We start from the raw sequence: 26582 nt of genomic DNA, 5'->3' as shown, positions 1-26582 counted from the left end.
TTATTGCTCCTCCTCTTGACAGGCAGTCTGGGCTCCTCTGTCTCTTTCTCCAGCTCCTCTTCCTTCCTTTCTCATCTTCTCCTTCAGCTCCTCTTCTCTGCTGCTCCACTCCTCCTCCAACCTCTGTCTGAGCTCTTCTCTCTCTCTCTCCCTTCTTTCATACTTCTGTCTCAGCTCCTCTGTCTTTCTCTGTCTCTCCTCCTCCCTCTGTCTCAGCTCCTCTGTCTCTCCTCCTCAATCCTCTGTCCCAGCTCCTCTGTCTCTCTCTGTCTCTCCACCAACTTTTGTTTAATATATTTTTCTATTTCAGTGTTTATTTCTTTGATGTCAGTAGTGAATTACAGCCCATAGTTTCCTGCCACCATGTCCTCTATCTTCTCCAGCAGCTCTGTGACCTGAGTGCAGTCGCCCCTGTTCTTGTAGTTGAGAACATGATACCTGTTCCCACACTTCTCCACCAGCCACTGGAGCTTTTTTCCTCCTATCTTAATGAGCTGCTCAATGATTATGGGTCTCAGTGTGTCCTCCCAGGTGAACAGCACTATTGTGTGTCTCCACATTCTCTCACTGAGGAGCTCCAGATGTTCCTTCACTGATCTCCAGTCTACATCTGAGTCCAGATCAATCACCAGGAGGAGAGCGTGAGGTCCTGGGGAACACAGAGACATAATTTTTACAATTTCCTGCCTGATCTTCTGTGGATCACTCCTCATCAGCCACTCATCCCAGCCTGGAGTGTCGACCACAGTGATCTGCCTCACAGCTACTCCACCCTGTCTCTTCACACACTCCTCAGTTACTCTCTCAGTGTCAAACACCTCTCTGCCCAGGATGGTGTTTCCTGCTGAGCTCTTCCCAGACCATCGTCCCCCCAGCAGCACGATCCTGATCTCTGAGAGACACTGTGGTGCCTCATGGGAATCCACCTGTCCCTCCCCTGTCAGAGAGAAAGATCACAGATTATTCCTCTTCAGAAACTCACCACTGAGATGAGCTGCAGTGGATGAGGAGTCTCAGCAGAGAAAGATCACAGATTATTTACATTATAAGGTTCTCATCACAGGTATTTTCACTCTTCATCCCATTTAAAATTTATGATAAAAACGTTTCTATATCTTTTCTATTGTCCCTGCCCTGTGAGAGAGGAAAATCACAGATTATTGAGATTATTTTTCGGTGTATTCTCTGCGGTATACAAAAATGTTCTGTTAATGTTAATCAAACTGTATTCTTATAACATTCTTATTCTGTATTCTTATGAAGTGGAACATAAAACACTTATATATATATATTATTGATGGAAAATATATATATATAATTTATCTGTATTCGACACTACTGTATTAAATCAAACACATTGTGTAATGTGTCGGCTGTCTTAGCATATCTTAAGCAGCTCCAACAAAGACAGCTACACATCAAAAGACAGGACTTGGGACAGGACAAACTGGTCAACTCATGCTACATATCAAAGGACAGCTACACATCAAAGGACAGGACTCAGGACAGGAACAACTGGTCAACTCATGCTACATATCAAAGGACAGCTACACATCAAAGGACAGGACTCGGGACAGGACCAACTGGTCAACTCATGCTACATATCAAAGGACAGCTACACATCAAAGGACAGGACTTAACTGGTCAACTCATGCTACATATCAAAGGACAGCTACACATCAAAGGACAGGACTCGGGACAGGACCAACTGGTCAACTCATGCTACATATCAAAGGACAGCTACACATCAAAGGACAGGACTTAACTGGTCAACTCATGCTACATATCAAAGGACAGCTACACATCAAAGGACAGGACTTGGGACAGGACCAACGGGTCAACTCATGCTACATATCAAAAGGGCAAGATGAATACACATGAAGCAGTGAAACAAAACATCTTCCTGAGATCATAATGTATATAAGAGCTGGGAAACCCTTGCAGTGTTGTCTGTTCTGCGGGGCAGACCCAACGCGCGTTGATGTCATTATTGAGCTCAATAAAACAACTGAATCCACAAAGACTGTGTCCTGCTCCTTGGATGAAGGATTTCCCACAACACTTACAATTTATATAAATTATATTTTTATTTTTATTTTTAACTGTTCTTTCAATAGTACATGTTTATTTTTCAAAAGGATTTTTTTTCTTAGAATAATTTAACCTCACTGAAAGGTTAGATTTCTCTCATCTGATAAACAACACAGACATTTTTTCCAATGTGTTCCTTGCTCATCTTTACCAAGGGCGCCAATAATTCTGGAGGGCTCTGTAACACTCTGAGTGTCCAATGGCAGTTCAGACACATATGGGACTCCGGTATTCAGAATGAACCTATATACCACCTTATTTTAAAAATACATGTAAAAAACTGTAAAATCATTCAGTCCATCCTGATTCTTCAGTAGTGAGTCTAAAATGTCACATTTCATAAAGAAATGTTTGGGACTCAACCACCTGGCTGGGAAATCTCGGTGTTGTATAGTTTCAAACCGCTTAAAAACTATCTACTGTGATCCACACTGAAGAGAACTAGCATAATGTTAGTTTAAAAACAGTGAAACAGACAAGCTGAAGGAACTGAGTCTCTTTAGTCTGAAGGGAGTGTCCCACACTGACAGGCAGAAGAAACCTACTCTCTTTAGTCTGAAGGGAGTGTCCCACACTGACAGGGTGAAGATAGTGAACCACATATATGCAAAATATTCAACATCCTCAGTGACAGTTAGTCATCATTAAAGACCAGTTAGATATTGACACCTCAGTGTTCCTCAGAATTAACATTGAAACTCAAAGCAACACTAAGACTTAAAATCAGGAGTGGGAGCCTCTACTGTACACAGAGAGGGGTGGGAGAGGGAAACAACCCAGTGGGCAAAAGACATATAATATACGTCTATTAAACGCATACCTTAGACGTCTAAATGTGGTCTGCAATTCGTCTAGAATGAAATTCTAATATACGTCTATTGTTATACGTCAATTATATGTCTATGATTAGATGTTCATTATACGTAAATGGTTGGAGTTCTATTATACGGATAAATTTAGAGGACTATTATACATATATGGTTGGAGTTCCGGATAACTTTAGAGGACTATTATACGTATATGGTTAGAGGTCTATTATACGGATAACTTTAGAGGACTATTATACGTATATGGTTAGAGGTCTATTATACGGATAACTTTAGAGGACTATTATACGTATATGGTTAGAGGTCTATTATACGGATAACTTTAGAGGTCTATTATACGTATATGGTTAGAGGTCTATTATACGTATATGGTTAGAGGTCTATTATACGGATAACTTTAGAGGTCTATTATAAAATATTTTTATTTCTTGTCCAGAGTGAACAGAAGGAATCTTCACATGGGCTTCTGTGTTCGGTGGGCACTGTGTGAGTACAGTCTCCCTCTTGGCCCCCCTTTCCTTCTGTACAGAAGGCTTAGGAGCCTTGACCTGTTTCCACACTTTGCCTTTCTGGTGATCCACCAAAGGTTCCACTCTGAGTCGCATGCCCTTTACTTTTTCTATCCGTTTGAGGTTGCCGGGTGACATCAAACACCTTTCAACCTCAGTGTCAATCAGTGTCTCACTGTGTAAGACATCTCCCATGGCAGTCTTGAGGTAAAAGCTTCTTGCTTTTCCTCTCTGTTTTACTGCCTGCTCTGTGACTTCAGGGGTGGAGTCAGCACTCGCTTGGGAGTGGCTGACCTCATCCAGGCAGGAACCCTTCCGCTCAATCAGATAGACTGAGGGAGGGAGAGGGGGCGGGTCTCCGCCTCCTCCAGTGGAGAGTATCAGCTCATTCACGCTTCCGGCAGCCTTGGGGAGCGGTTGTCTCTGTCCTAATAAAACTTGTTCAAGCCTGGCCAGGCGGGCGGCTACTGAATCCTTTTGTTCAGCTTTATCTAGCCCTTTCCCTCCCCCGGTGTTCTCATGGCACTTAGGACGCTGGGTGCGGTCCTGTGTGCCTGCTTTGGAACGGGGCTTAGCCAGCTCAGGAGCCTGTGCTCCTTCGAGCAGGAGGGAGTTAACCCTGCTAGCTCTGACGGCGAATACAGTCGCTTTAACAGCTTTTTGCTCAGAGCGACTTTGGACATCATACTCCCAGGCTTTCTGCGCGAATCTCCTAATATCAGTCATTTTCATGGTCTGTGCATCTGTATGCATTAAGATCATCTTTCTGACTGACGGGTGGAGATTCGCAATGAATAAACCCTTGAAATGTGTGTTTTAGCAACCATCGTTAAACTAGTACGAAATCACAGTTTTACCACAGAAAACCACAAGATCAAGTATGCAATCAACCCGGTAGATCGCAAAAGATCACAAAACACTCAAGCACTGCTTAAAGAGCAAGGGGAACTTTTTGTCTTTCGGCTTTCAGCACACTGTATTGTCGTGTATGAAACCCACAGCGTTTTATATGAATTATTCCGCTTGGTTGACTCATTTCAGTCTTGCCACGCCCACCCAGGGACGCCAAATTAAATTTAGTGTGCTCTCTGAAGGCACCAGTTCTGTAGGGTTTTGGCATTTACTGGGACAATTATTAATTGTAGCAGTAAATCACAAAATGATTCTTTTAATGGCTTTAGAATCCAACCATGCGATATAACTCAAACAACACACACACACAGGTACTAATACACGAGGATACATTTATTAATACATAGAATATGCATGTAAACCTAACAGATCTTATCGAGAGGGTTAACAGAATACAAAAGGTATATATTCAATCAGTTACGAAGAGTTACATATATCAAGAGGAAATACGTTCAGTATATCATTCAATTAGACCGTTTCGTAAATGAACTTGGTTATAACTTCTACATTGGATACTCAAAACAAGTACATAACTCTTAGGAATTAAATTGATATCAATTGGTTGGGATAACAATTGAATTCTCGAGCTGTAATGCATTGAAGTTGAATTCTCATCCAATCTGTGGGGATTCAGATCTCCTGCGGGCTCTCTGGCTCCGTGCCAGGCTGTGCTGTGCGGCTTGCGATGGTGCGCTGCTGACGCTCACTGACCGGCTAGTTAGTGTTGGCTTTAACTACCAAAGTTTGTGCACAGGAGAAAAGATGACTGTGGGTCCCAGCAAGTCAGGAAGAGGACCGGTTCGTTCCTGATGAAGCGCTAGTTCTGAATAGTGATTCAGCTGTCCACAGTTCCGACCTGTTCACGAGGCTTACTGCTGATACTAACCTCGGGTGGATCCTCTGGTTACTCTCTGGCAACCTCCGCTCTAGACTCCTAGAACAAAGGAAAGTTCTGGCACTCGAACCCACTGGCCGTTCCGTGGTTGTCCGGGCTGAGTCTCAGGATGGTCAGGAGGCGCGCTGCGAGAATGTCCTTCCCTTGGGAGCCTTCTGCTCCTGGGCCGTCCTGCCCTGGAATTCTCCTTTGAATTGTCCGAAAAAGTTCACAGAATTCTCTCAGGCCCTCTGTGTTGCCTGTTGTTACCTGGAGGAACTTCAGCTCGTTCATTGGCTGAAAGTTCCATGGGCATCAGAGTCCCACGTGGGTTACTCGGCCCTACCAGTCCCTGATTGGTTGATCAAGGTGAGATATGAGTCACTTACTCCTGACACTTAGGAATGCAGTCCAGATGTCCATCTAGCACTCCCTAGACAGATAGGCGCCAATGGTTGACCATTGATCATGATAGCCAGGCTTAGCTAAGTGCATCCCCCTTTGGGAGCTGTCCCTTATCAAAAGAAAACATCGTTAAATCAGCCTGCATGAATAGTTTCTCTGTGGCTGCACCACAGAGATGAACAGAGAGATGAGGCCTCATTTGGGAAAGCACCGCAACACTTAATTCTGTCTTATTAACAAGCATTGCCACTACACGGGTTTGCTTAAATCTTTGATAAAAAAAGTGATCTGATCTGAAAGTACCCAGCTTACAATCTCTGAGGTAGTTGTCACTAAACTCGGACGTGATGTGGCACACATGTGCCGTGTGCCTTTACTTTTGTAAAAAACTGGTATCGGGAAAAGTTTCTTAATATTTCTTTTGATTAGCATGCAAGAAAATGTGATCATTACCTATGGAATTTCCCGCCAGCGTGGAGCTTGAATTCACAACCTTGAGATTCAGTGTTCAAGAGTCACAGAAGAGGTCGGCCTGGTCTTCAGTTTGCCAACGAAAAGCTCCGGCAGTGCTCCTCTGTAAAGCAGATTGTTCGGATCGGTTATGTGGGACGGCACTTCGATACTAAGATCGTTTGCAGCACATGCATGGTTTCCCCCCTTCACGCAAAAAACATAGACGAAGGAAGCTCTCTTGTCTTGGGCTGCTGACTCCCGGATTTAAAGCGCTCTGGGTGCCAGCTAAGTATCTAACAAGCACACTATAAAGACAGGAATTACACTTTGCTCACGTCATGCATGGAATGGCGAGGCTACTTGTTCCAATATTATCTAGTCTCACCTCATATGGTGCCGATTCCTGGTTTTCATTTAAGAAAGAGCACTGCAAACACCGTAAACAGTGCAAGACGTGTGATGAAAGAAGTCTTTTCCCCACTTTGTCTAAAGCAGAACACAGCGGAGTCATGCCGAGGGTTGTGAGATCAAGATTTCAGTGGAGCACTGTCGTCTACGTCTTTAGCTACATGAGTTGGACATCATCTTGTACACGGAAAGCAGATTGAGATACTCTGACAAGAAAAGTGCCAGATAAAAGCCATTTCTCATCCTTTCTCTTAGTGGTGGAGCTATCGCATGTAAATGAGGCTACTTGCAAGGCGAGCAGGCTCGGTGCACACCGAACGCAGATGTCTCAGAGCAGTTGAGACGTGTCCAAGTGGCTGTCAAAGGACGGCACTTTGCCGGCGCCGTGGCTTAGTTGGCTAAAGCGCCTGTCTAGTAAACAGGAAATCCTGGGTCCGATTCCCAGCGGTGCCTTTCTTCCTGTCTTACTGTACAGAATTTATCCTTACGGGCAAATCCCAAGCGCTTTTGGGTTGAGAGGACGTAAGAAGGTTTTTGTTTTGTGCCTTGATGTCAAGCTGAGAAAGCATCTTTAAACACTTTGCTTAGTTTCTCGAGAGACTGCCAAAAAGCAGCTCCCTCCCTTTTGTCTGAAGTCAGCTGAAAGGGGTCTCGACAGAAGCACCTGGCAGCAGTGGGATGCGAACCCACACCCCTGAAGAAACTGGAACCTTAATCCAGCGCCATAGACCGCTCGGCCACACTACCCGCTGTACCCTGTCTCTTTGTCTCATTACTTGCTCGGAGGAAGCCGGGTGGGTTTTGCTCTTGTCGCCCGACTTAGTGGCGTTATGACCGTGGAACTGACTGCACCTGCTTTTTCTGAGATGCTTCCCCTCTCATGGCGAGATCTCGACTTCTTTAACACCTCTGGATAAAGATCTTCTGTGGAGCAGGTTTTAGACCTCTGCGTACAGCACCCTTGATGTCATTTTATTTTTACAGCAGCCGCATCCGGAAAGTTGTGTCTTTTACGTTTTATTTGAACAACAAAACTACATACAATACAAACAAGAGCACATATAACGTATCAAGAAATTATCAGGGGCACATGCTATAATACAATTACACTTTATGAAAAACGATTCCACAAGGTAAATAAAGATAAGGTCCGCACAGCTTGTTCTTACATTTCGAAAGAGTCCCTAAATACCCCTTTATGTCTATTTTGAACTGTTCAAACGTAGGACTCTTCCCAGACCATTTCACTTTATACCACATTCCTAAACGAGGATGCATCTCCTGTTTTAGAACTATTTTGGCTGTGTGGCTTATACAACACACCCACAGTATTCTAATGGTGGACTGTAGATCTGTGCTATAGTTCAGTCGAATTCGAAGTATCCAGCAATCGTACTGGATTTGACTGGGATTCTGAAATGTCTCTTGCAAAAGTATTCGGGTTTGCTTGAACCTTTGATAAAAAAAGTGATCTGATCTGAAACTACCCAGCTTACAATCTCTGAGGTAGTTGTCACTAAACTCGGACGTGATGTGGCACACATGTGCCGTGTGCCTTAACTTTTGTAAAAAACTGGTATTGGGAAAATTAAAGTCGAAACCCAAAACAGTTACATACTTAAGAGTAAATGCCTCCTAATAGCTAGCAAGCGCTCCTAGTTAGTAAAGTTTTTTGTGTCCCTGCCTGTCACGCGGGAAACTGGGGTTTGATTACCGACGGGGAGACAGCTATTTTTTTATGATCAGATTCCAATCTTTAATGCTGTGTGTGAGAGTTTACATAACTTTCCTTTTCTCACATTTTCTGACGACTATTCCGAAGGAGCGCCCTGTCAACTCCTAATACTTTTAAAAAAATCTGCCTGCATGTTTGATTGTTTTTGTTTTATTTAGAAAAAGTTCAATATCGATCATAACTGAAGAAAATAATGATCAGAAACAAAAACAAAATGTTGAAGATGTAATTCGATCTTGAATCAGAGCTGGGTGACATGGGCTTTTGTTCTGATATGGTTGTACGAGAAACAGGAGGAATCTCTTCTCTCCTATGGAGCATGAGCTGAATCAGGAATGAGACATGTCATATATCAACGCATGACCTACATCGTAAAACTAAAACTAAATTAAAAACTAACATTAAGTTATCAGAGACATTCATTTATATACAAACAATTGACAGACAAAGCAATAATTCTACATTAACTTGTCCTGCACTAATCAGACTAATTGAAATGGTCTGATTCAGAGCCTGTGCAGCTTGTGCTAATACTGTACAACAACGCCAGTATTGAACCCTCAGCACCATACTGACTACTGAGCACAAGTTCAGCTGCTCTCCAGCTTTGTTACGCACGTTTTTTTATTGCAAATGGAGCTGATCTCCAGACAGTACAGTGTTAATTAGTCAGCAGCCTCTACTAGTAATACATCGCCCCTGTCCAAAATCTCTAGGTAAAAAAAACACATTTCATACATTTGTCTGCTTAAAGATATAATCTCTTTAAAAAAGACAAAGGGTTTGTGTGTCAATTGTTTCGATTAATTTCGAACGCAAAGAAAAGTAGTTTTCTTCCAAGAAATCACACATTTGTCGCATCCTCCATACTATACTTCTCTCTTGTAGTAGTAAAGCATTTTGATTTAAACTGAACAATATATTAAATGTTTCATCTATACACTTACGATTAACATAGGCAGCCTTGAACGGATTGCGGAAATCAAATATACATCTGGATTCAGAGTGTGCTTTCCAACTTTTGTGTAACATTTTCCTTTGATAGGGCGGAGTTGTTTTTAAAATCTGGATTAAATAAAAGGGAGTGACGTCAGTGTAAAACAGCTTTCCTTCATGGGGAACAACAGTTGTGTTCCATATTTCTAATTATTTTGGTTTCAAGATAGCAATTTAGTATGAAACATAAAAGCCAGCTGGATAAATCTGTTACACGTTGTAATCATAGCCGGCCCAGGGACGCCAAAAAATGTAACGTTGCCATAGCCAAAATGTAAATGTAGTGGCTCTCTGAAGGCACCAGTTCTGTAGGGTTTGGGCATTTACTGAGACAATTATTAATTGTAGCAGTAAATCACAAAGTTGATTCTTTTGATGGCTTTAGAATCCAACCATGCGACATAACTCAAACAACGCACACACACAGGTACTAATACACGAGGATACATTTATTAATACATAAAATATGCATATAAAACTAACAGATCTTATCGAGAGGGTTATCAGAATACAAAAGATATATATTCAGTCAGTTACGAAGTGTTACACATATCAAGAGGACATACATTCAGTATATCATTCATTAAGACCGTTTCATAAATGAACTTGGTTATAACTTCTACATTAGATACTCAAAACAAGTACATAACTCTTAGGAATTAAATTGATATCAACTGGTTGGGATAACAATTGAATTCTCGAGCTGTAATGCAGTGAAGTTGAATACTTATCCAATCTCTGGGGATTCATATCTCCTGCAGGCAGAAACAATCAGCTGCAGGCTTGTTGCTGTCCAATCCGCGCTCTCTGGCTCCGTGCCAGGCTGTGCTGTGCGGCTTGCGACGGAGTGCTGCTGATGCTCACTGACCGGCTAGTTAGTGTTGGCTTTAACTAGCAAAGTTTGTGCACAGGAGAAAAGATGAATGTGGATCCCAGCAAGTCAGGAAGAGGACCGGTTTGTTCCTGATGAAGCGCTAGTTCTGAATAGTGATTCAGCTGTCCACAGTTCCGACCTGTTCACGAGGCTTGCTGCTGGTGCTAACCTCGGGTGGATCCTCTGGTTATTCTCTGGCAACCTCCGCTCTAGACTCTTAGAACAAAGGAAAGTTCTGGCACTCGGACACACTGGCCGTTCCGTGGTTGTCCGGGCTGAGTCTCAGGATGGTCAGGAGGCGCGCTGCAAGAATGTCCTGCCCTTGGGAGCCTTCTTTGAATTCCCTTTAGAATTGTCCACAGAATTCTCCTGAATCTTGCTGAATCTCTCAGGCTCTCTGTGTTGCCTGTTTTTACCTGGAGGAACTTCAGCTCGTCGATTGGCTGAAAGTTCCATGGGCATCAGAGTCCCACGTGGGTTACTCGGCCCTACCAGTCCCTGATTGGTTGATCAAGGTGAGATATGAGCCACTTACTCCTGACACTTAGGAATGCAGTCCAGATGTCCATCTGGCACTCCCTAGACAGATAGGCGCCAATGGATGACCATTGATCATGATAGCCAGGCTTAGCTAAGTGCATCCCCCTTTGGGAGCTGTCCCTTATCAAAAGAAAACATCTTTAAATCAGCCTGCATGAATAGCTTCTCTGTGGCTGCACCACAGAGATGAACAGAGAGATAGGGCCTCATTTGGGAAAGCCCAGCAACACTTAATTCTGTCTTATTAACAAGCATTGCCGCTACATATCCCCCCTTTTTGAAGGTCACGAGGTCCTGAGGCGTTGTTGCCTTCAAAACAAAACAGAGTTAAGTGATATCCCTTGTCATTAGAACATTAACCTTAAATGTCCACATTACCTCCTCGAGAATTCATACCGGAACCAGCATTGGGAACAAACAGGATGAATAACATCTGGAGTATGTATAAACACGGTAGGAGACATCGTCTCAGTCTAGGCATTACACATCAGAAAGTTCACTGTCAATATCTGATACCTCTGTAGTAGATATTTGGGGAGAAGTCACTTCCTTTCTTTTGACATGCTACCTTTGACTCATTCATGCTACCCGGAGTACATCTTGATGTAAGAGTACAGCTTTCAGAGTACACTGTCAGTCATGATCCAGCTTCCCAGCAGCAGTGCTACAATAACACCGGTTCCTGTTCCCAGCCCCCCTGATGAACCACAACACCTGTGTTGGGCACCTGCCAGGGTGGTTTGGAGGTTTGTTCCATTAAAGCAAACTAACTACCTGTACCTCTTCAGGGCTAACTGTTTCTTGGATTTCTATCCAATTCAATAGTGTGGCACCTGAAGGCATCCACGACCTCAAGTTTGGTCTTATGTTGTCTGGTTCTAGACCGTACAGTGTTAAGTCACCAAGCTGTACTAGGGCCTCCTCGGGAACTTACAGGAACTGTTTGATTAGGTAGCTGCATTGTGGTAGCTGTATCATGCCTGTCACAAGTCATAGTATCAGTTAAATGTGGTGTGTTGACCAGCCATTTACTTCCCACCTGCTCTTCATGGGGTTCATTAACCTCCCTCTGCCCATTAGTAGCTTTACACCCTTCATTGGTGAATCGTTTAGACACAGTCAATGGATAGCTTTGGTAGCCATACCCATCTCAAGATTTGGAACCGAATTCAATCTTGGATTGCCTTCTGGGTGAGCTATGAGCGATGGGGTTAATGTCACATACTCCTCTACTGAGAAGAGTGGAATCAAGTGGGTTGGGAATTGTGCCGTGGTTAGACTGGCTACAGTGGCACTAAACCCCTTTAACAGGTCTTGTGTCAACATTCTGGCCTGTTGCACACAAGCATAAACCCACTGTATAACACCGGCAATCATGTCCACTGTTTGGGGAATAAGGTTTAACCCTGTTGCATAGGAAGTTGCCTGTAGGGTTTTCCCTAAGCTTTCCAACTTTTGCTGCTGTTGATACAGTCTGTCACTACCCTCTGGCATCTCTGACCCCTGCCTTCTTGGGGCAGTCAGGGTGAGAGTGCCAGTAACAAACAAACCTACCAAAAAGAGCAAATGCACAACAGTGGTGGCAGCAATCAGTCCTCCCAAAAGTCTTTTAGGGTGGCTGATCCCAGTCATCTCCTTCTGAGTGACTGTTGCCTTTCTAAGCTGGCGCAGCGTGTACATGGTGTCTTTCTCAGTATGCCATGTGGCATCCTGGGCACCAACATCCTGGAAATCTGGGGAGATCTGACGCAGCTGCTGATGCTGCTCCTCCTTTTCCAGGGCATCTGCTTTTTTGATTTGTTCATGCCTGTGCTCTAGGAACCCCGCTGGGGGTGGTGCAGCGGTGGAGCATGCCTGACCCTCGGCTGAGTGGTCATCTGGAGCACCTGAGTGATCTGGGATTGTTATCCCATTCTCACTGTTCAGGTCCACCCTGCACACCTCCTGATTGAGGAATCCCTCTATCGGCATGTTTACAATCGTTAGCTGGGCGTGGGTGTAGGACACCTGCTCGCTCCCCCCTTCCCTCGCTAGGGGTTCAGGGAGCTGCCCCAGCAGTGAGATAGCTAGTTCACTGTCTTCGAACTCGCTATCACCCACCAGGCCCATGTCAGTGCAGGCGGGGATTCTGACACCCCTCTTTGCGATGTCCTGCACTGGCAGGCGGGTGGCTTGACCATCCAGCTCCAGTCTGGCTGAACCACTGTTGGTCAGACTCAGACTGACAGACTGAGCTGGTGGCTGTAAGAAAACCGGCTCGGCTTTCATTCCCTGTCCCTTCCGGGGGACTGGGTGTGTTGGCAACCCTGCCGTTGAGGCAGGAACAATCAGGTCAGTCTCACTCACTACCTGGTAGTTGTGAGAAATAATGTTACCTGACTGCAGGTTCCCTGGGTCACAGCAGAGGGAATCGGCATCTGGGATCAGGTGTGTCCACAGCGCAGTAGTCTCAGCGTCCAGCTGGACCTCCTGTCTAACCTGTGAATGTTGCACCAGGGGCACCTGGCGGTGGCCCCGTGACAGCTGCTCAAGCAGATCCTCACTAATAGAGGACCTCTCAGGGCTAAGGGTGAGGGCTACATCACCAACCTGCTCTCCTGCCATCTGGATCCCTTCCACCACTGCGGGGTGGTGGTCCTGACCCCTCTTGGGTGCCAGGGTGCACAGGGAAAGCTCCTTTTCATCGCCAGGTGGGGAGATCTGCTCCTCTTTAGGGATGTGAAAGGGGTGTGCTTTACCTGGTGGATCAGGCGGCTGCTCGGAGCACCGCTCCTGTGGCATGGAGGCTGTTGGGACCTTGGCCAGGGCACGACTTCCCTGTATATCCGGGGAACAAGAAAATATTTTTATTTCTTGCCCAGAGGGAACAGAAGGAATCTCCACATAGGCTTCTGTGTTCGGTGGGCACTGTGTGAGCACAGTCTGCCTCTTGGCCCCCCTTTCCTTCTGTACAGAAGGCTTAGGAGCCTTGACCTGTTTCCACACTTTGCCTTTCTGGTGATCCACCAAAGGTTCCACTCTGAGTCGCATGCCCTTTTCTTTTTCAACCCGTTTGAGCTTGCCGTGTGACATCAAACACCTCTCAACCTCAGTGTCAATCAGTGTCTCACTGGGTAAGACATCTCCCATGGCAGCCTCGAGGTAAAAGCTTCCTGCTTTTCCTCTCTGTTTTACTGCCTGCTCTGTGACTTCAGGGGTGGAGTCAGCACTCGCTTGGGAGAGGCCGACCTCATCAAGGAAGGAACCCTTCTGCTCAATCAGATAGACTGAGGAAGTTGGAGGGGGTGGGTCTCCGCCTCCTCCAGTGGAGAGTATCAGCTCATTCACGCTTCCGGCAGCCTTGGGGAGCGATTGTCCCTGTCCTAATAAAGCTTGTTCAAGCCTGGCCAGGCGGGCGGCTACTGAATCCTTTTGTTCAGCTTTATCTAGCCCTTTCCCTCCCCTGGTGTTCTCATGGCACTTAGGACGCTGGGTGCGGTCCTGTGTGCATGCTTTGGAACGGGGCTTAGCCAGCTCAGGAGCCTGTGCTCCTTCGAGCAGGAGGGAGTTAACCCTGCTGGCTCTGACGGCGAACACAGTCGCTTTAGCCGCTTTTTGCTCAGAGCGACTTTGGACATCATACTCCCAGGCTTTCTGCACGAATCTCTTAATATCAGTCACTTTCATGGTCTTTGCATCTGTATGCATTAAGATCATCTTTCTGACTGATGGGTGGAGATTCGCAATGAATAAACCCTTGAAATGTGTGTTCTCTTCGCAACCCTCATCATTTCGCCCTGCAAAATAAGTTCTTCTAAGTCTCTCGTAATATTCGCGAGGGGACTCTGCTCTCTCGTGCTTAATGTTAAGAGCGGCGGCTATCGCGGCAGTCGGGTCAATAAACGCACTGTATTCTTCGATAAGTGCTTGACACAGCTCCTCAAAATCATTACAGACTTCTTTCATCTGCCTAGCCATCCACTCATGTACAGCTCTGCTGCTAGTTTTCCTGACCAGAAACACTTTCTCCTGTTCTGTGGCGTTTGGCAGGTACTGCAGGTTATACCTGAGGTCTTGAATATAAGTCTCGATATTATTCTCTGACACTGCGGGGTCAAATCTCTCTATGTCCTTCGCTAGCTCTCTCAGAGAATGGAGATTTATTCTTCTAGCTTCTCCGCTGACGGAGATATGGAAGAGATCGTGGTCAGACTTGTCGCTGCTAGAGAGAGTGCTTAATAGCGACTCGAATTCAGACCTTTTAGCAACCATCGTTAAACTTAAAGAGTATTACTTTTAAGTACGAAATCACAGTTTTACCACAGAAAACCACAAGATCAAGTATGCAATCAACCCGGTAGATTGCAAAAGATCACAAAACACTCAAGTACTGCATAAAGAGCAAGGGGAACCTTTTTCCTTTCGGCTTTCAGCACACTGTATTATCGTGTACGAAACCCGCGGCGTTTTATATGAATTATACTGCTTGGTTGATTCATTTCAGTCTTGCCACGCCCACCCAGGGACGCCAAAAATGTAATCATAGCCGGCCCAGGGACACCAAAAAATGTAACGTTGCCATAGCCAAAATGTAAATGTAGTGGCTCTCTGAAGGCACCAGTTCTGTAGGGTTTGGGCATTTACTGAGACAATTATTAATTGTAGCAGTAAATCACAAAGTTGATTCTTTTGATGGCTTTAGAATCCAACCATGCGACATAACTCAAACAACGCACACACACAGGTACTAATACACGAGGATACATTTATTAATACATAAAATATGCATATAAAACTAACAGATCTTATCGAGAGGGTTATCAGAATACAAAAGATATATATTCAGTCAGTTACGAAGTGTTACACATATCAAGAGGACATAGGTTCAGTATATCATTCATTAAGACCGTTTCATAAATGAACTTGGTTACAACTTCTACATTAGATACTCAAAACAAGTACATAACTCTTAGGAATTAAATTGATATCAACTGGTTGGGATAACAATTGAATTCTCGAGCTGTAATGCAGTTTAGTCGAATACTCATCCAATCTCTGGGGATCCATATCTCCTGCAGGCACAAACAATCAGCTGCAGGCTTGTTGCTGTCCAATCCGCGCTCTCTGGCTCCGTGCCAGGCTGTGCTGTGCGGCTTGCGACGGTGCGCTGCTGATGCTCACTGACCGGCTAGTTAGTGTTGGCTTTAACTAGCAAAGTTTGTGCACAGGAGAAAAGATGACTGTGGATCCCAGCAAGTCAGGAAGAGGACCGGTTCGTTCCTGATGAAGCGCTAGTTCTGAATAGTGATTCAGCTGTCCACAGTTCCGACCTGTTCACGAGGCCTGCTGCTGGTGCTAACCTCGGGTGGATCCTCTGGTTATTCTCTGGCAACCTCCGCTCTAGACTCTTAGAACAAAGGAAAGTTCTGGCACTCGGACACACTGGCCGTTCCGTGGTTGTCCGGGCTGAGTCTCAGGATGGTCAGGAGGTGCGCTGCGAGAATGTCCTGGCCTTGGGAGCCTTCTTTGAATTCCCTTTAGAATTGTCCACAGAATTCTCCTGAATCTTACTGAATCTCTCAGGCTCTCTGTGTTGCCTGTTTTTACCTGGAGGAACTTCAGCTCGTCGATTGGCTGAAAGTTCCATGGGCATCAGAGTCCCACGTGGGTTACTCGGCCCTACCAGTCCCTGATTGGTTGATCAAGGTGAGATATGAGCCACTTACTCCTGACACTTAGGAATGCAGTCCAGATGTCCATCTGGCACTCCCTAGACAGATAGGCGCCAATGGATGACCATTGATCATGATAGCCAGGCTTAGCTAAGTGCATCCCCCTTTGGGAGCTGTCCCTTATCAAAAGAAAACATCTTTGAATCAGCCTGCATGAATAGCTTCTCTGTGGCTGCACCACAGAGATGAACAGAGAGATGGGGCCTCATTTGGGAAAGCCCAGCAACACTTAATTCTGTCTTATTAACAAGCATTGCCGCTACAACGTCATTTACAATGGTCTTTCAACTAATAGCCCGTTCAGGGATCAAACCCCAACTGTTGGTACGAGTTGCGTAAGGCTCTGCAACATGCATATGAGAAACTAACCTCTGCTTTTTCATTATATACACAGTGAGCTATATATGCGGGCTTACTGCCCCCTACGGGCTCTGTATTTGATTGCGGTACAAGACCGGCCGTGGAGAAATGAAGTGAAGAGGGTGTGTTCATTAAAAGGCTCATAGCGTCCCTGGGAGGTCTCAAACCACCACCCTTTTGGTTAACAACCGAGCCACAAAGACTCATGTACAGCTTAACACTTCTCGGTCTCAGTGAAAGTGATACACTCGGTAAAATTTCTGGAGAATCATTTGTCAATTTCCCTACGGGATTAATAAAGTATTATCTATCTATCTTAAAGGAAAATCGCCAACAGTGGCCGATATCTATTGGAGTTTTTTTCATTCTATACTGCAATTTCTGAAGGGTACCCTGTGAAAATACGAATTTTGACGAGAAGGGATGGACATATAAGGTCAGTAGGCTTGGAGAATTGGACCTTATGGTGAAGGCTGCGGGCTCAGCATCAGCAGAACCTGATCAGTATCGGTTGACTCCAATATACTTTGACAACTTAACTTCTGGATTTAGAGACATCTACCTTAGTGTCGGTATACTAAGATGTTTTGGTAACGAGGAAGGAGGGACAAAGCAAATTGGCAGAATGTGTGCTATTTTGTTGACTACAAGTCCTCACATGCCAGAGGGTCAATATGAAAAAAAAACGTAACAGTATAATCTCTTGTACTTCACGATTTAATGGTGTCTGTCACATTGTATCTCACACCTCAGTGTCAGAATTGTGAGACGAGTTTGTAATCAGGAGGGTGGGCCATAGCCATTCAGCAGAAATTGCATTCACCTTTTCCCAATGCATTCTCACATGCCATTTTCTCACATGCCATGCTCAGAGGGTCATATTTTTCAAATGGTATCATAAAATGTCCTGAAGTTCAGGATTTTGACAGTCTGTTATATTGTGTCTCACACCTTGATGTCAGAAATATGAGACGATTTTAAAATCAGGAGGGAGGGCCCTAGCAATATAGCAAACATTGCATTTACCATTTGACAATGTATTCTCTCATGCCATGTTCAGAGGGTCGTATTTAAAAAACGGTACAGTACAATGTCCTGAAGTTCAGGATTTTGATAGTCTTTTCCATTGTCTCTCACACATCTGTGTCAGAATTTTTAGACATTTTTATAACCAGGAGGTAGGTTCGATCACCCTCTGCTCATCCTCAGTTAACCATATAGTCTCATATGCCATGTTCTAAATGTCCCATTTAAAACTGCTATATTAAAATTTCTTGCAAAATGCAAGAGTTTGATACTTTTTCTGATCAGAAGGCAAGGTCGCGGAAAATATGCAGAAAGTGCCAGTGAATTTACGTTTTGCCTTTGTCTTATTTACTCGTGGTATAACATGCCAGTTTGTTTTATTGTGAGTTGTGTTTCTGAAATGTGTTTCATACAAAAATGCAATTTGGACAGTCTCTACTTACATATTCCCCTTTACTGAGGATATGTACAGTAATACATCCGGATAAGTATTTTAAAAAATGACTATAGAGAGCCATCTACAGGCGAAAGACGACATAACATCACAGCAGCAGCATTTAAGATGGAACGAAAAACGCAAAGCAGCAGCTGGCGAATAAGAAGCAAACTTCAGCCTTGTTAATGCAATAGCATTAGGTGAGGTGGAAAAATATTTCTTGCTCTGAATCTTAACATTTTTATAGGAGGTGTTCTAGGACCTCTTGCCTCAGAAAAAAAACTGCCAGTACATCACTTATTTCTACTCCATCAATAGCAGCAGTGTTATCAGTACTGAGCCCTAAATGTAGGTCCTATCATCATATAAAAAGTCGAAAGTAACGACTGCATTCAACTGATAAAATGTATCTTCTATGAGAGTTATATCTTTATCCAAAATACATCGGAAACAAATTTGCACGTTTTTTGGGGGGGATCCTGAAGACTGAGACTCAAAACTTTTTTTTTCCTTCTTTCCAGGAGGAAGGATTATTCAGATGCAAACGTTGTCCCAAAATCAATGTACTCTCCATTGATATTCAAATCCTCAAATTCTTCATCTGAACGTCGATATTGAAATATGATATCGTACAAATTGTGGTTTTCTTTTTAAAGCAAATTTTATGCTTTAAATTAAATAAATTTTATTTATTATGAATGTGCCGGAAATTTTTCAGTACTTTAGAGGGTTCTGCCATTTTAGATGTTATGCTGTTCCTGTCTGATTTATCAAATGTGTCATTTAAATCTCCAGTCATTTCTATATCAGTCTGAAGGCCTTGCAGTAAAGATTGCAATTCATCCAAAAATGCCAATTTTCCCACTGGTGATACATACAAGGAAATGAATGTATATTTTCCCCCCAAATCAACAAATTTAAGATCAAATACCTCCCTCATCTGCAGGTGGAGATAATAATGTCAGAATAAATACAGGTTTAAAAGTCAGGAGCATTGATAGTCCTATTTTAAAATGACACTAAAATGCTCACAATATATTAAAAAGCTCTGTAAAATGCAAAAATAATAAAAAAAATATTAAAACAAGGTAAAAAGAAATAATACACAGTTATAAAGCTCAGGAATTATCAATGTGAAGTTACAATGGGTTGATTGTGTTTCATGTGATTTAAAAAATAAAATGTTTGCAAAAAATCCACTTACAATATGCTAAAAATGGCAAGAATACTTAACCTTTTACTACCAGTGACATATTTAGCCAATGTCCGCCTGGAATTTCCTCCCCCTTAAACATTTGTTATATCTCTGCAGCATAACATAGCAGGAGCCTGGTTCAGGTCTTAAATTGAAGCTAACCCCCTTGGCTTTGAGTGTGAATAGTCAAATTTCTTATATTTCTTAATGTGTCCACTCAGCAGACAAACATATGAAAATAAAACATAAAAAACAGCTGGCGAACATTTTTTTTTGGTCTTCAGAGGTCAGAGTTTTCAACTATATGCATGTCAAGGGCCTGGGAATGATTTGAAAACCTTGTTCTAGGTGGCTACTAGCTTGGATAAAAATTTGGGACAAATGGATCAATTAGAAAAAATTCTACATCATGTTTTGTGAAGACTGGACCTGGAATGAAATTTCACGCCTATAATAAAAAATCATAAAAATATTGAAAATAATAAGAATAAAAACCATTGCAATTGCTATAAAAACCTTAAGACACTGCTAGAGAGCCTTTACCTGCTGTTATGCAATGAAAAAAAACCTCAGAGTTGCCTTCTGGTGTTAAAAAAAGGAGCACTGATAAGAAACTGACAAAAAACTGATTGATTATCCCTTCTGAGTCAATGATTGACAGCTAAAAATGCAGCCTGAAGCTTCTAGAGGAAGTCTCACCCCCTAAGGGCTCTGAATGGCTGAAAATACAAAGAATGACAGCGGTTTTTACCAATCAAATCGCCTTATTTCTGGCGCTCGTTCTTCAAACATTTATTACGTAATCAGTAACGTTTACTAGTCTCTAGCTCTTGAGATAAATTAGTCTGGGTTATTTTGGATATATATCATGCTCCAGAATAAGGTAAAAACATGGGATATATATATATATGCTGGTTTTTGCTTTTGCGGTTTTGTTGGTAAAAATGTATGATATTGACATGCTGGGCTGGCCAGGTGATCGGGTGTTTTTATTGGGATTCTGCTAGTTCATTAATTTATTGGTTTATTGCATAATAGTGTCATGTCTGTGGAAACAAACTTTATGATTTTGTTGTGGTGATATTTGAGAATACGTGCATGTGAGAAAATTTGTGGAGCGGTTTCAAACAAACGTTGTTTATCACGCGTTTATCTTAAAAATAATAAGTGTCATCTTGGGAGACAGGAGTGGTCCTCGGTGACCGCGATCCGGACTAAGTTAACAGGTGTGTAATTTAAAAAAAAACAAGTTAAAAATAAATGCTAAATGGGTTTAACATTCAGGAATGTAATTGGTCAGATGCTTACGATAAGTGATGCTGGTGTTTCGTGTGATTTAGCGAATTCAAAAAAATATTCATTTTAAAAACGGCAAGAGCTCGTATGAAAAAAAAGTTCGTAAGTATCTTTGTTACAACAGCCGCGCCAGAACTATTCAGATACTGTACATCAGAAAAGTACCTGAACTTGACTGGTTTATATTCAGTTATGTGCATTGGGAACGAAAGGGAGACTTAGATGGATTTTATTAGGGGTTTAGTAATCAGAAAATTTATTTTTACACGTTTGTGCCTACGAGCAGAAATAACTTCCTGCTTTCAGCGCTTTTTTTGTTTCTGCTTGTAACCTCGAACAGAGAAACCCAGTACTGACTCACAGAAACACCCCGGAGTTTCTGTGTTTCTGGGATTTAAGAGGGATGTATGCAGCGGTGTTACTAGTCTGGAAGGAGGAGACGCGCATTCCGCACGGGGAGCGTAGAGCAATGAGCCGCACCTGCTGCGCGCTGAGTCCTGTCCTATATAACCGCTGAGCACGGACACACAGAGTCTTCAGCCAGTGTTGGAGATTTATGATTTCAATGTTTTTTTTTCCTTTTGAGCAGAAGATGGATTTCTTCCTCTAGTTAAAGCTATTGGAGTTGTGGTTACTGTACTAGACCGTCGGGAATAGCGCTTTTATTTATTTTTTATCAAGCAGTCTCCTGTATACTGTACGTGAAATAAAGATAAAAGTGCTTTCTTGATACTTCACAAGAGTATACATAATTTACGAGCTGTATTAAAAAAAAATGAACTGGAAGAAAAGCAATAGGGCTGGAGTTTATAGACTGTGATGCAAATACGAGAGTAGGAGAGGAGGGGACTAGTTCAGGAGCACAACCGGCCCTCTCCTGCCCATTCTCCCACCAGGGTCTGTTGTAACCCAGTGTGAAATTCAGCTCCTTGCAGTTCAGCTTTTGATCACTCAGCTGCTTTGCCCTGGGAATATGGGGCAAATAAAGGAGATAGCAACCAGACTAGAGGGAGAGTTTTTATTCCTAAGGGATGACTTGTTTTACAACAGCAGACAACTTAAAGAAACAAAAACCTCTGTTCTGCTGCTCCAGGTTGGTTCCACTGGGAACAAGCGTGGCCAGGAGCTCATGAACAGTAATTAGGGGTTGTTTCCACAAGGGGGGCTGGAGTAAGTTAGATGTCAAGGGCAATAAAACTCATTAGACCTAATTGACCAGTTAAAGTGAGTTGTTCTGCTTTCTGCACAGAAACCAGTGCTCTCTTCTCAATGTGTGGGTGAGTCTGTCAGTGATATAACAGCTAGGCAGGACTGCCACTGTGGTCTATTTCATCACCTGTGACCCCATCTTCCAAAGACAATAGTCCAATCTAGCATAGAGTGTCCCGGACTGCTCCGTCAGTGACAGTGAGAGGTTTATCTTGTCTCTTGTTCCGCCAGAATGTAACAAATAGTGACCCCTTAATGGAGGAAACTTTAGCTTTTGTAGGTAATTATACCACTTGACAATGTTACAGGTGTTGGGGGGGGGGACCCCTAGTGATCCCACAGTCTCACATAGACAATGGCCAGTCTACACAAACCTCCAGTCAACACAGCCCTGACCCCTGTTATGTCACCCAGGTCTACACTGTGAGACAATGATTATTTAGGAAAATTGTAAGGAATGCATTCCAAAGCAGTCAATGGAAGTATGGAATTAAAATAGTCAAGTCTTGATAAATAGAGTATATTATCTATTTATTATACCTTTACATTGTAACAAAAACAAATTTCAAGTCCATTATGAGCACACACAGCATATTAAAGATGGGTCTCTGCACTGTAAAGGAATCTCAGTTCACTTATAAAAACTTTAGCTAATAAACCTGAAATGTCATTTCTTTTACTGCTTGTTCTTTAAGGTACTAACTCATTGACATTATGTAGATTAAAATAAGACTATTCACAAAGAAAAGCATTTATCACAAATGTATCATGCCAAATAAACTCTAGTAATCAAGAGCAATTAAGAAAAGGAAACAAAACCATCTTTTGAGGATGCCAGATAGAAATGTAAACACACACTCACACGTGGGGCCAATCTTACCAGAAATCAATTAACCCACCAATGATCTTGTACTGATGTCTGAAAACCAGAGCAAACAGTACAATATTAAGGTACTAAAGCTATTAGTAGAACAGATCTAGCTTCTCAACATAATACTTATGTCTGAACTTCATTGAATAGTGACACTTCAATCTTTCATATTCAATATTTTTCACAAAATCAACAGCTGAGAACAGACCGCCATATACCTTTATCCAGTGGTTTTCAGAGCAGAGACATCCGTGTGGGCAAGAGTTCTTTCCCTGAGGTCCACTGCACGTCAGCTAGCCACGTTCTGGCTGGGTCGTGTGTACTCCTGGGAACGTCGCCTGTAATGAATATTGGGGACTTTGTACAAATGAATAATGTGAGCATATTAATATGATTTGTGTTGAAGCCAAACATAGACAATCACTGTTAAAACTTGAATTCAACCTCCAGTGTCTGCTTTTGAAATGCTGATCATCACCCGTCTTCTGGCTTCTAGATGCACGTGTTAATGGATATTTCTTGTCTTCTTTTTTTCCCCCCCATATTTCTGTATCATTAAGTACTTCTGGGTCATTTCATGTACCTCGTGGCATCTTGGCTGGTGGTGAATGGCAGGCAGCTGCTCTAAAAATAACATGCCTATTAATATGATGTTGAAGACAAAACCAAAACAATACAACTTTGTTTTGCACTTTACAATTTATCACAAGCTTGTCATATTTACAGTCATCGACTGATTTAGGCTGCTGTTCCTGTGAAAAATGTCCTTTGTTTAAGAAAGATTCAATTTAAAATCTTTAGGTTTTAAATATAAACCACTGGCAATATGGTAATCACTTTTACAACTTTTAAGAAGTTGCAAGATCCATATCCCTTCCTTATGAACTTGAACTTTATTGCCATATGTAACCGGTACTGGTACAATGGAATTCTTACTCACAGAAAGTCTCTCGATTGTAAAACAAGTGTAAAAAACAAGACAAAGTGCAAACAGTGCATCAAGACAATGTACAAACAATAGACAATGTGCAAGTAAACATGTAGACAGTTTGAATGTAAACAATACAGACGTGTAAACAATGACTGGAGATGTGCAATAGATAAGAAATCATAAAGAGGTAGATGGTGATGGTGTAGGTGAGGTCCGAGGGGGATGGCTAAATGTGTTCGCCAGTCTCACTGCTTGTGGATAGAAGCTATTGAAGAATCTAGTGGTAAGTGTCCGTATGCTCTTATATCTCTTGCCTGAGGGCAGTGGGGTGAAGAGCTCCTGCCCGGGGTGGTGACTGTCCTCTGTGATGGCCAGAATTCTACCACGGCAGCGGTCCTCATAGAGCTGTTTAATCTCGGTGAGACCGCAGCCGATGATCTTCTGGGCCATATTGACCATTCTCTGCAGTGCCTTTCTTTCTCGCGAAGAGGTGTTGCCATACCACACGGTGATCCCGTTGGTGAGGACGCTCTCGATGGTGCAGCGGTAGAAGTTCACCAACACATGTATTGGCATCCCCCATCGCTTGAGGCACCTCAAGAAATAAAGGCGCTGCTGAGCCTTCTTCATGATAGAGTCAGTGTTCACAGTCCAGGTTAGATCTTTAGAGATGTGAATTCCTAAAAACCTAAAGCTGGTGACTGTTTCCACTTCCATTCCATCAATACTGAGTGGGCTGTGAGTGTATGGCCTGTGTCTCCGAAAGTCCACTATTAGCTCTTTCGTTTTCTTTATGTTCAAGTCCAGGTTATTGCTATGACACCACCTAAGCAGCTGTACAACTTCATCCATGTAAGTGGACTCGTCATCATCACTGATCAGTCCTATTATAGTGGTGTCATCGGCAAACTTAATGATGCGGTTGTTGCTGTGTCTTGCTGTGCAGTCGTGAGTAAATAGGGAGTACAACCTTGGACTCAGACAGCAGCCTTGTGGGGTTCCAGTGCTCAGGGTGAGTGGTGTTGATGTTTTATTGCCTATCCGCACCACCTGTGGTCTCTCGATAAGAAAGTCCAGCAGCCAGTTGCAGACAGAGTTGCACAGACCTAATCCCCTGAGCTTTGTCACCAGTTGACTGGGTATGATGGAATTGAATGCTGAACTGTAGTCCACAAACAGCATTCTCACATACGAGTTCTTAGTGTCCAGGTGTTCCAAGGCTGTATGCAGAGCCAGGGAGACAGCATCATCCACTGATCTGTTGTTCTGGTAGGCGAACTGCAAGGGGTCCAGGGACTCTGTGATGGAGGAGTTGATGTGTGACAACACCAGCTTCTCCAGGCATTTCATCACCACAGATGTTAATGCTACTGGGCGGTAATCATTCAGGCATGTCACTTTTGCCTTTTTGGGGGTTGGAACAATAGTGGTTTTTTTGAAGCAGGTGGGGACCATGGACTGTGACAGGGAGGAGTTAAAGATGTCCGTAAGCACTGTGGTCAGCTGGGCTGCACATGTCCTTAGGACTCGAGGTGGTATCCCATCAGGCCCTGCAGCCTTACGGATTTTCACCCTGCTCAGAGTCTTCTGCACGTCCTGCTCTGAGAGTTTCAGAACAAACTCGCCCTGCACACTTGGGGTCTTCTCAGCATTGCCCATGTTCAGAGCATCAAAGCGGGCATAGAAATGGTTCAGCTTGTCAGGCAGGGATGCCTTGTTCGTGTCAATCTCCTGGCTGCAGCCCTTGTAGCCTGAGATTGACTGTAATCCCTGCCACAGCCTCCGGGTGTCAGCGCACTGCGTTTCAAGCCGCACTCTGTAGCTCCGTTTGGCGCGTTTTATGGCTTCCTCTAATGCATACCGTGATTTCTTGTACAGCTCTTTGTCCCCCGATTTGAACGCGATGGATCTATCTTTTATTTTATTGCGAATGTCGTTGTTGAACCACGGTTTCTGATTGGGAAATGACCTAATTTTCATTTCTGGTACACAAATGTCGGTGCAGTATTTAATATAGCTGGTGACCGCGTCCGTATACTCATTTAAATCTGTGTCGGGAGCTCTGAATGCGTCCCAGTCTGTACTATCAAAGCAGTCTATTAACTTGCTTTCCGCCTCCTCAGACCAACAACGCACTGACCTGTTCGCAATGGGGGAGGTCTTCAGCTTCTGTTTGTACTCAGGAAGCAACAGGAGAGCGATGTGGTCCGACTTACCGAAACTCGGTTTGGGAAGCGCTTTGTATGCTCCTTTTATTGTTGTGTAGCAGTGATCCAAAATATTGTCTCCTCTTGTCGGTACTGTGACATGCTGAATGTATTTTTGCAGTACTTTCCTCAGAGTGCAGTGGTTGAAGTCGCCAACTACAATTGAGACGGCTTCTGGGTGGGAGTTTTTGTGCTTGTTGATAATGTCGTGGAGTTCGCTATGTGCTGCTTCCACGCAGGCTTGAGGTTGAATGTAAACGGTTGTGATGATAGTGGCGGAAAACTCCCTCGGCAAATAAAAGGGTCGACATTTTATGGTCAGGTGTTCTAGATTCGGCGAGCAGGATTTAGAGATTACCTTCACGTCGGTGCACCACTTGCTGTTGACCAGGAAGCAGACGCCTCCTCCTTTGTGTTTGCCGGTTGCTTGGTGGTTTCTGTCCATGCGGTAAACGGTGAACCCCTTTGGCTGGATGGCGGTGTCCGGGACGCATGCATTCAGCCAGGTTTCAGTGAAGGCATAAACACAGCAGTCCCTCAGGTCCCTTTCCGCATTGATCCGACAATGTAGCTCATCTATCTTTTTGTCCAGTGACTGAACATTAGCTAACAAAATAGACGGCAGCGGTGGTCTGTGCGGACGCCTTCGTGGTCGCGCTAGTACGCCGCCTCGTCTCCCCCGGCGTCTGCCCACCTGTTGTTGTTGTTTGCCGCAT

The 26582-nt window shown here is 43.6% G+C and overlaps 1 pseudogene; it reads right to left on the bottom strand.

Moving 5' to 3' along the window:
* LOC148812392 (GTPase IMAP family member 4-like) lies at positions 1 to 26582 on the bottom strand (annotated as a pseudogene).

The sequence above is a fragment of the Atractosteus spatula genome (genome assembly GCF_055471065.1).
Source record: "Atractosteus spatula isolate fAtrSpa1 chromosome 10 unlocalized genomic scaffold, fAtrSpa1.hap1 SUPER_10_unloc_3, whole genome shotgun sequence".
In the NCBI taxonomy this organism is placed as follows: domain Eukaryota; kingdom Metazoa; phylum Chordata; class Actinopteri; order Semionotiformes; family Lepisosteidae; genus Atractosteus; species Atractosteus spatula.
Note: the sequence above shows the minus strand (reverse complement) of the source record. Positions and strands in the feature narration are given on the sequence as shown.